This window comes from Coloeus monedula, assembly GCF_965178545.1.
Source record: "Coloeus monedula genome assembly, chromosome: 4".
Lineage (NCBI taxonomy): Eukaryota > Metazoa > Chordata > Aves > Passeriformes > Corvidae > Coloeus > Coloeus monedula.
The window spans coordinates 7189458-7198815 of record NC_138784.1 but is presented as its reverse complement, the minus strand read 5'-3'; positions in this window follow the sequence as shown (position 1 = coordinate 7198815).

The window sequence follows — 9358 nt, the reverse complement described above, 5'->3', positions numbered from 1 at the left end:
CCAAGCAGCCCCACTACTAAGCATGCACTCTGAGTCTTGAAATCAAACTTTGCCCATCTTCATAGCTCCTGCACACGCTGCTGCAAAAAACAACTTCCAAGGAACTACACTTGTTGGAACAGGCATAAAATATTCCCCACTCCACTTTGAGCACAACTGCCTCCCTCTCTGACATAGCTACACTGAGGCAGGTGGGAAGACAAGGCAAGCCCTGGGTAAGCTGCACCTGGGGACCAGCAGACTGCCCTATATTCTTATGCAATCCCTCGAAGGTGGTTTAGAACCCACCCCACTCTCCTTGCTGCTCTCAGCTGTCTCTAAAGACTTATGAATTTTTATAAATCCAAAGCATCAACAACAGGCAAGCATTGAAAGCTGCCCTCAGCTTGACATGCTCTTTTCCTTGTGGCAATCATCTCAGAGCTGTGTACCTGTATCTTTAAGCAAATAAACCAACAAATTTCCCTGATTTTACTTGACATTTTTTTTAATCCTCCCCCTTTACTTAGGAGCTGCCTCTTTCTCTTCCCTTCCATTCAAACAAGCCACCAGCGAGAAACATTCCTCCTCTGTAGCTCTTACCAAGTGTGCAAGAGCTCTCACATATCTTTACCTCACTGACCCTTCATCTCTTTTCAAAACACAGATAAGAAACAACATTTTCTTATCTTTCTAAGAACTGGGAACACTTTCTACTTCTATTAGTTTTTGCCACCCCTATTAAACACTCTAAGAGTCTTCATGAAAAAAATATGCATAAATATGGTAGTTTTCTGATAGATTCCAAGCAACCAGTTTTTCAGTGGATAGTATTCCAAACTGTACTGCTAGCAAGAAGCTTTGTCAAAAGATTAAATATGATGGGATGTGCAGAGAAAATCACTTATGTCAAGCCCATTTGTCTCTCCCAAAGAAAACCAAGCCAACCAACCAAAGATAATGTGGATGCTTCTATTCACCTTACCAAAATGCCACTTCCGTTAGAAAGATAAAATCAGGACACAGAAAATTAGGTTTTACATCTGGATAATTTTTCCAAAGAAGTCCAGCACCTTTGTTTAAGCTCAACTTAAAAGACTGCACACCATTTCTCAGAGTTTCTGGGCAGTTGCTGCTCTCCCTCTCAGAGGTATCTGCTCCTCAGTATTGGTTGGCATTAAGCTGGGCAAGACATCATTTCCTTGAAAGATACAGCTTTCATTCCAAGTCACAAAAATACCTCATGAAACAATTTTTTTTCTTTTCAATTTTGGCCAACTTTAATGGTAATTATGGGGATTGCCAATTATTGTTATAAATCTAGAAATACAGCAGGAAATTCCTTGTAAAAGAATCTATAATATACTTTCACAAAGTTATCAGGAATCTTATCTAATTCTTCATTACTATGATGAGATATTACATAAAGGAGTAAGATTAAGAGTCGATTCATGTTATGTAAACCTGGAAAGAGGTTCCAGAAGCTTAAAAGAATTGGATCCCATAAATAATTTCATCTTTGCCTTTTTTTTTTTTTTAATTTTCTTGTGAAATCTGTCTCCTTTGCTTTGATGCCTTTGATTGAAAGGCATTGTGTAAATGACTCACATTTGCACAGCTCTGAAACACGAACACCAACAAAAGCCGAAACATACAATTTGGTGTATTTTCTTGCTGACTAAACACTTTTCCTTGTATCTTGCTTTGCTTGGAGGGTAAATTGTCAGTTTCAAAGCTGAATGAGTGCGTCAATGAGTTGGGTAGCAGACTATTGGTACAGTGTGATAATTAAGGGATCTTAGTTCTTAAACAATGCTGATAAAACAGAAATCCCTCTCCCTTTTTTTCTGGATTACCTTTAGAACTGAAATCAGAGCATGTTATATGAATAATAATTTGCACCTTCTGTGAATGATAAAAGATTGAATCAAATTTTAACTAGACTCTATTTGTAAATCCCTCAGGATGACATAATTACTATTCAACACATACTTTAATTAGCTGTACACATCTATTTCATAGTATTTAACAGGTTTAAACAGCTTCTATTGTCTGTTGAATGGATGTTCCATTCTTATCAAAATGGAAACAATTCTGAATTTCCTAAACTGGAGGAAATTTGCTCACAGAAGTTAAGAAATTACCTGAAATTACTGTTCTTATAGTCAAATACTTTTTGGTTGTCTTCAGTTGTTTTTAATTTTTAAAGTTGTTTCAAATTCACCAATGGTACAAAGAATTGACAATGCACTGATGTAAATTATTGTTGCTGCTGCTTCTTTCCTTCTGATGAAAAAAGGTCATAGTTGCATTATCTGCTGAAAAGAAAAATCTATTCAAAATTTTGCATAGAATTTGGAATTAATACAAGCCGGGCTGGGACACAATTTCTTTTCCTGGTTTGGATTACAGCATGTCCTCACCTCTAGAAAGCACTACTGCTTTCATTGCTCCATCACGGGCCAGAAACAGGTTGAAATTTGGCAAGCCATACCTTCAGGTGAAACTGAAGAATTACCATTTGAGACCTTGGTGCTCACATTGTGTAACAGCATGTACTTGTTCAGCTGCAGGGGCTGTTCTTAAAACCAGTGGGATCTGCAGAACAATGAGGCTTGGTCACACATGCAGCTGCCATGAGTTGAGGCTTAGTGCAAATCACAAGCACAACCTTCCCTGAAATCAGAGAATCCCAGAATCTTATAGGTTGGAAAAGACCTCGACGGTCATTGAGTCCAACCATTACCCTAACATTGCCAGGTTCACCGCTAAACCACATCCCAAAGCGCCACATCCACCCTTCTTTTTAATATCTCCAGGGATGCTCAAGCAAATGAGAATGACAATGATGGTGTGTAGACGCATTTGCACGTGGTGTGTTTTCATATTTTGTCAAACTGCCCCAAGTGAGATTAAAATGTTTGCTTAAATACTTATTTTATACTCTTTTTGTGTATAAAAGAATATACTCTTTTATACACATAAAGATATATAAATATATAAAACTTTAAGGGTATGATTTATAACTCTTAAGTTATAACTCTTTAGACAACTCACTGTTCCCAGAGCCAAATCCAAATGAAGATAATCGACACCCAGCTGAGCTGAGAGGGAAAAGCAGGACTAGAAGTGCTTTGCTCTCCCAGATATCTTGGTTTTACTGGGATCACAGAGAAGCCACGACCTCCATAGTCACTGTAAGGGAGCACTGCCAGGACCTAAGAGTCTAGGGAAAGGGAAAGACCAAGCACACTGCCCTGGCAGAGGAGAAACTAAACAACTTGAGTAGAAGGTCTGAAAGATATTTTAGGTACTACTCCTCCCAATTACCCAATCTTAGGACTTAAATAAAAATCCTTAGAAACAAACAAACAAACAAACAACCCCCCCTAAACCATACACAAATGCCTTCCAATGCATTTGAGATCCTTTTGTTTTATCTTTCTCTTGCTTCTTTAGGCTACCCCCATGTCATATTTTCAGCAATTCCTTGTAGCAACAATGTATTTTTTTTGTAAGTGGAGGTAAAGATTCTTACACATTCATATTATCTCATAACACGGCTTTGCAAGACTTGTTACACATTGTAAGCTTTACATAAAATTGCAAACATTGTGTTGGGAAGCTAATCTGTTTTGCCCCTGAAACAGAATCAAGTAAAACAAAATAAAAATAAACGTATCCAGTTGGGAATGCTACTTGTTTCATAGTTATGTTTCTTCTACTGTGTATGATGGAAGTGTAATTGCCCAATCATTAAAAATTAAAAAGATATGGATGACTCAAATGTATCAATCTGACCCCTTTTCTTTCTCAGCAGATTTATGGATGGAAGAGAAGAAAAAAAAAAAGGGGGGGGGGGGGGGGGCAGGGGGTGGTATATATCCCAAGGTGTTTTATACTTTACCAGCACCTCTCTTTTACCCTCAATTTCCACCCTGCCTTGCTGTGGTCTCAGCTGAGACCCAACAAGAGAAGGTAATAGGGTTCCAAACCTTTCTGGGAACTTTCCACTGCAAGTACTGGGAACATACTAGAATACAGAGCAGGCTAGGAGCAACAGGCTCCTCTGCTTCCATCATGCAAACAAAGCAGGCTGCAATCGTCTGTGCCAGTGCCTGTCCGTGAGCAGCCCGCTGGTTCCCCCTCGTCAGCATGCCATGGGAACCTCATTTGGAGGTGACAAAAAGATGGACCTCATGTTGCTGCACTGCATATCTATCTTCCAGTCATTACCTGGGAGAAGAGAAAAGCTATTTGTACTCTCCCCAGTAAACTTACTCTCCTTGATTTTCCTAACATTACAATGGAAGTTCCCTGTCTGTTATGTCAGTCTCTTGCTTTGTATTGGAAAAGCGGCAAATTACAGGGAGAAAAATGGTGCAAAATACAGTCACTGTGTAGCATTAGCATAGTGCTGGATACTCTCTAATTACACAGAGTACTGTTGATGTGCTGATAAAAATAATCATACTGATTACTTATATATATCCTATTGGAAAGAGAAGTAGTTCGAGCTCAGCCAGCTATAGAGGGAAAAACTACAGGAGGCCAAACAAGGATTTACAATTCTTTTCTGCTTGAATGACATCGTCTGTGAGGAAACACGCATTTTGGTGGAGCACAGTACAGAAGAACTTTGTGAGAGTGAAAAAAGTCTGATAGTAGATACAGGCAGCAAAACCATGAGATTCGAGCATCATAAAATGGATGGTAGTACCAGCTCACACAGAGCACCCAATACGTTCCATCCGTAGCTGAATCCTACTATCTTACAATACTTACACTGTATTATTTATGATTTGCATTATATATTATTTGCATTGAGGTATCCCCAGCAAGGCCTCCAGGAAACCCCACAGGAGTATTTTCATGTTTGGTTGATTAGTTTTGCATCTGCATAAAAATATTTGCCTCGTTGCCTGAAACCTTGACTTCAGCATGGAAACACACAAAAAGCAGGAAATAAATCTGATCTTTCTGCTTTCCAACTCCAAGTTGATAAATTTTTAAAATAATTATAATAATTAAAGATGAAGTTAATAATACAAGGAATGTCTTAAAATTACATTGAGTGTGTCAGATTTATGAAAGCACTTCTAAGTTCTGCTGAAGCCCTAAGTAACTGCAAACCTGTTGAGTAGTGAGCACAGGCATCTGAGCCACCAATACCCCTTCAAATCTTAATTACTATATCTGTGGAATACCTGACTATGGAAATCAGCTACAATGATACGTGTTGTGCATGGCTGTGGTTTCACCATGAAGGCAGTAACATTTACACATGAAACTCGTTCTGTGGGTAACGCTTGAAAAAATAAATGTATGTATATGCATGTCCAGAAGAAAGAAAACTTGACAGAAACATCAAGTTTGCAGTGTTGTGTTTTCTAAACACAAAATATTGTAAGCAGAAACATTGTCCCTACATAATACATGTTGGCACGATCACAGTTCATTCTTGTGTGAATAATTTGGGATAGCATTAGAAAAATTGCAAATATGGCACTTAATTTTATTAAGAAAACAACTGATGCAATAGCAGTTATGGCAAAAATGGGATGGTAAATAGGCTGGGGTTTTACCAAGTTTTTCCCTGGGCCTTTCTGATAGTTAATAAAGGTATTTTATGGAAACCATACAGTCATGTTGAAGGAGACTGTACATCCTACAGTAGGAAAGGTAGATACAACTAAGTCAGCTAAGTGTTTTGGCTTTATTAATTCCTTTGAGGGAATTGAAAAGATTAATTTCTGAATTTTGATTAATGTGGACCTGGAACTACATCACTGGATGGAGTAGTCTGTCAAACATGGAGGAAAGGATGGAATAGGTCAACTTTTACCAACCACTTGTTTGGTGAGCTTGAGCTGACAGGCATTACTTTATTCTCAAAATATTTTAAAAACCCACAAGCCATGCAGTGGGAAAACATGAGTGTCATATTTGGGATCTGCCAAGTAGAATATAGCTGGAAAAAAATTTGGTCCTAAGTCTCAAAGTACAGCAGATCTGTGCCCTGATTTGCTTACATTCATCCAAACCTCCTTCTGTGCCCTGTGCTTAGATTAGGTTGTGCACACAACCTATTTTCTATTTATGCAACATCTGCTCTGCTTTGAGATTGTGAGCAAGAACATTTCCAGGCTCCAAAGCAGGATGAGATTACAGACTGGCAAACTGAGCTGGATAAAACAAGCCCAGAGCCACAAAGATGTTCAACTCAGATTATTAAAGATTCAAAAAATGTCTCTATTTCACATTAATATAAGTGATTTCCCATATTTATACTTCCTTCCAGTTTTGAGAAGGAAGAGAAACAGAGTGCTTAATTAGTAGAAGTTTGTCTAGTGCTGTTCTTTCACATGACCAGAGTGACAAATCTTGTGGCTATCATGTGTAGAGCCATAATTAAACCTTCAGCCCTGATTATTCAGATCTTGGAGAGTCATCTAAGCCCTGTCGTCCCGACACAATGATGTTCTCCTACCACTGGAATGAAGAGGGGAGTACAGGAGGAAAGGAGACATCCAAGCCCAGACAACGCCAGTATGAAAAATGTTCACCTTGTGGGAACACTGCAGGAACTGAGAGGGGAAAAAAGGTGCAGTGCTGCTGAAACAGGGGGAGATGGCAGGGATGACACAGGGTCCCCCGAAGGTGACCAGTTCAGAATAAGGAGGGTGCTTTTTTCCTAAGGAGCAACCAGCAAAATTTCTGTTAACATCTGCAGTAAAATTAACTGCAGTGGTTCCTGTGAAAATCACCTCTGTGGGCAGCAAGGCCAGAATTTGTTCTGCAGCAGCAAAAGCCACTATGCATGGAATATCTGTTTAATTTGTTTTAATAGCAACAGGCAGAAGGTTAAAAATCTGACCAAGGCAACAGCCTCAGGGTGACTAACAGTACCACAGAGCTGCTCTTACCTTCCTGCTAGACTTGGCTTTCCTGATTGCATCTCAGACTCACTGGTAAAGAACAGAGATGGTGAACAGAGATGCTGCTGCTGCTGAACTGAAGTTCAACAGCCCCACTGATACTCTGGGAGCTCATAAGCTCACAAAAATTCCCACCCCAGCTCAAATTCACAAGCTGGCCAGAAAGACAGTGGTTCACCAGTTTGGGTATCCAAATACTTTCACCTGAGTTCAGTGGAATAATAGTTCACTGACAGCCTCCAAATAAATAAATACATACATACATACATACATAAATCCCTCTTTACTTGGCCATGATTGAGGGCTTCTTCCTCCCTTGGAGGAGGCTGCAAGACAAGGAATGCCATTCAGCTAGTAGGAACTGGCTGCATCAAAAAGCAGCCAGAATTTCTCCCTCTCCCCATTCTTCCCCTCCCCAACACAATAGACCTGAAAACAAAAGACAGATTATTAGGTTTAAGTATGTAGCCCATTCTCCACATACCCTTTCCTCTCTCCTCCCACCCCTTCTTCGGCACATCTGGTAACCATGTGTGGCAAGTGCTAATGAAGACTTTCCTGAGTGAGCTACAATTAGTTCCGACTGCTGTACGCCTCTCTCGGCTGTACCGAGGATAAATACCAAAACAAAACAAATATCTTCCCTTCACTGTTCCTGAAACCTCCTCTTGCCCCTGGGATTCCCCTTCCTCATTTGCTGCTGAAATGAGAACAAAAAAAATAGTGTAAGCAAATACTTTGAGGTGGTCTTCTGCCTGATTTCTTTTCTGTTTTTAAATCAGCATTTTATTCATTTTGATTGAACACGACAGGCAGGCAACAGTGTTTCTATGATCCTGTCTACAATAGAGAATTGTTAAACAGATGTCCATTTTTTTTTCCTCCTAGCCTGGCAGTATTATACACATAGCAGTTTTATCTGCTTGAGCAGATCAAATTTGTGTGTGTGAGTGTGTGTGTTGCCATTTGGAGTGATTAGAATAAGCCGCACAGAGGAAAGATGTATTGTGCACAATTAAGCCCATCTCCAGACCGCACATTTTTGTTTACTCTTGGTATCCTCTCCTTTCCCCAATCAAGCTACTAATAGAGCTGTTTCAAGTTTCAACAAGACCACATTAAGTGCTGGTCTCCGCATGAAACAGAATGTCAAACCCCGGCCCCTCCCCAAGATCTAAGCACCAGCCTCCCTGTCCTTCTTTACATTTCTCTCTGAAATTGCCATGGCCCTCACCTTCAAAATTCCTAATGATTCCCCCGGTAGACACGCGGTGCACTGTGAAATTTCACAGTGTGAGACTTTACATATTCTTTGTGATTTCTCTCAGCTGCGTCATGCAACATGATTGCCACTGACCAACCCCTACTTGAAAGTATGTTCCCACTAAACAAACAATCCAGATAATTGCTGTGGAAGTGATGATATCTGCATACATCATATTTCAATTATACCTTATTCACTCAAAAAATGGCTATGACCCTCCTGCGCCTTTTGAACAGCACCATATATGGAAATTTAAAAAAACTAAGTTCTAAAAGCAGAACAAAAGCAAAACTGATGCTTAAAAAGGAGTTATTCTCTTAAAATACACATATTTCTACTTGCCAAATGATTTCTCAGAGAAGATGATAGGCTGGAGTAATGCAGGGAGAGGGGAACAAAAGGGGTTTTAATCATGGCTTGGATTAAAGAGTTGTATAACAATTGCTCTCCTTCCAGGCACATATACTGTACATGCTCACTGTAAATGATCAGTATTTAAAGAAACAAAGTGCACCATGACACATTTAACATAAAGACAGCTGCATATACATTAACACTTGATTAATCAAAAGACACTGGTTATCTTTCTCCCTCATGATACCAGGAAATAGCACTTACGCATACAGGACTGACAGCCAAAGGCAGGCTTCTCCCCTACCCCAATTTAAAGTACATAAAACACACTGTGGGGGAAAAAAAAATAAAAAAGCACAAGACTCTTTCTAATTTGAGGGCCTCTTTTTGGACAAAAAATATTGCTTCATCTCCACATAGTCTTGTTTTTCTCTGCACCAAGCAGATAGTAGAGCAAAGCCGTGGCACTTCTAGCAGTATTTTTCTATAAAACATAAATTTTACACTTTGAAAAAAGGCTAATTTTATTGGTAATGAATACCAGTAATAACTTAATGAGTCACTGCAGCACACACTTTAAGGAGGAGCCGGTGCTAATGCGTGAATAATTATTGACACAATTAAGTGCCCAACACTGGGCCTGTTAAACTGCTTCTGGCACGTGAGGACTCCTTAATGGCTCCATGGCATCATACAATGACCCTAAAAGGTTTTAAACTGCAGAGACCTCCCTTTTGCTACTGCAAGGGATCCTTGGATCTTCAATCCATTCCCAGCCAGATAATGCTGAATTGGCAAGGATTTACATCCTGTGGGGTGTTTT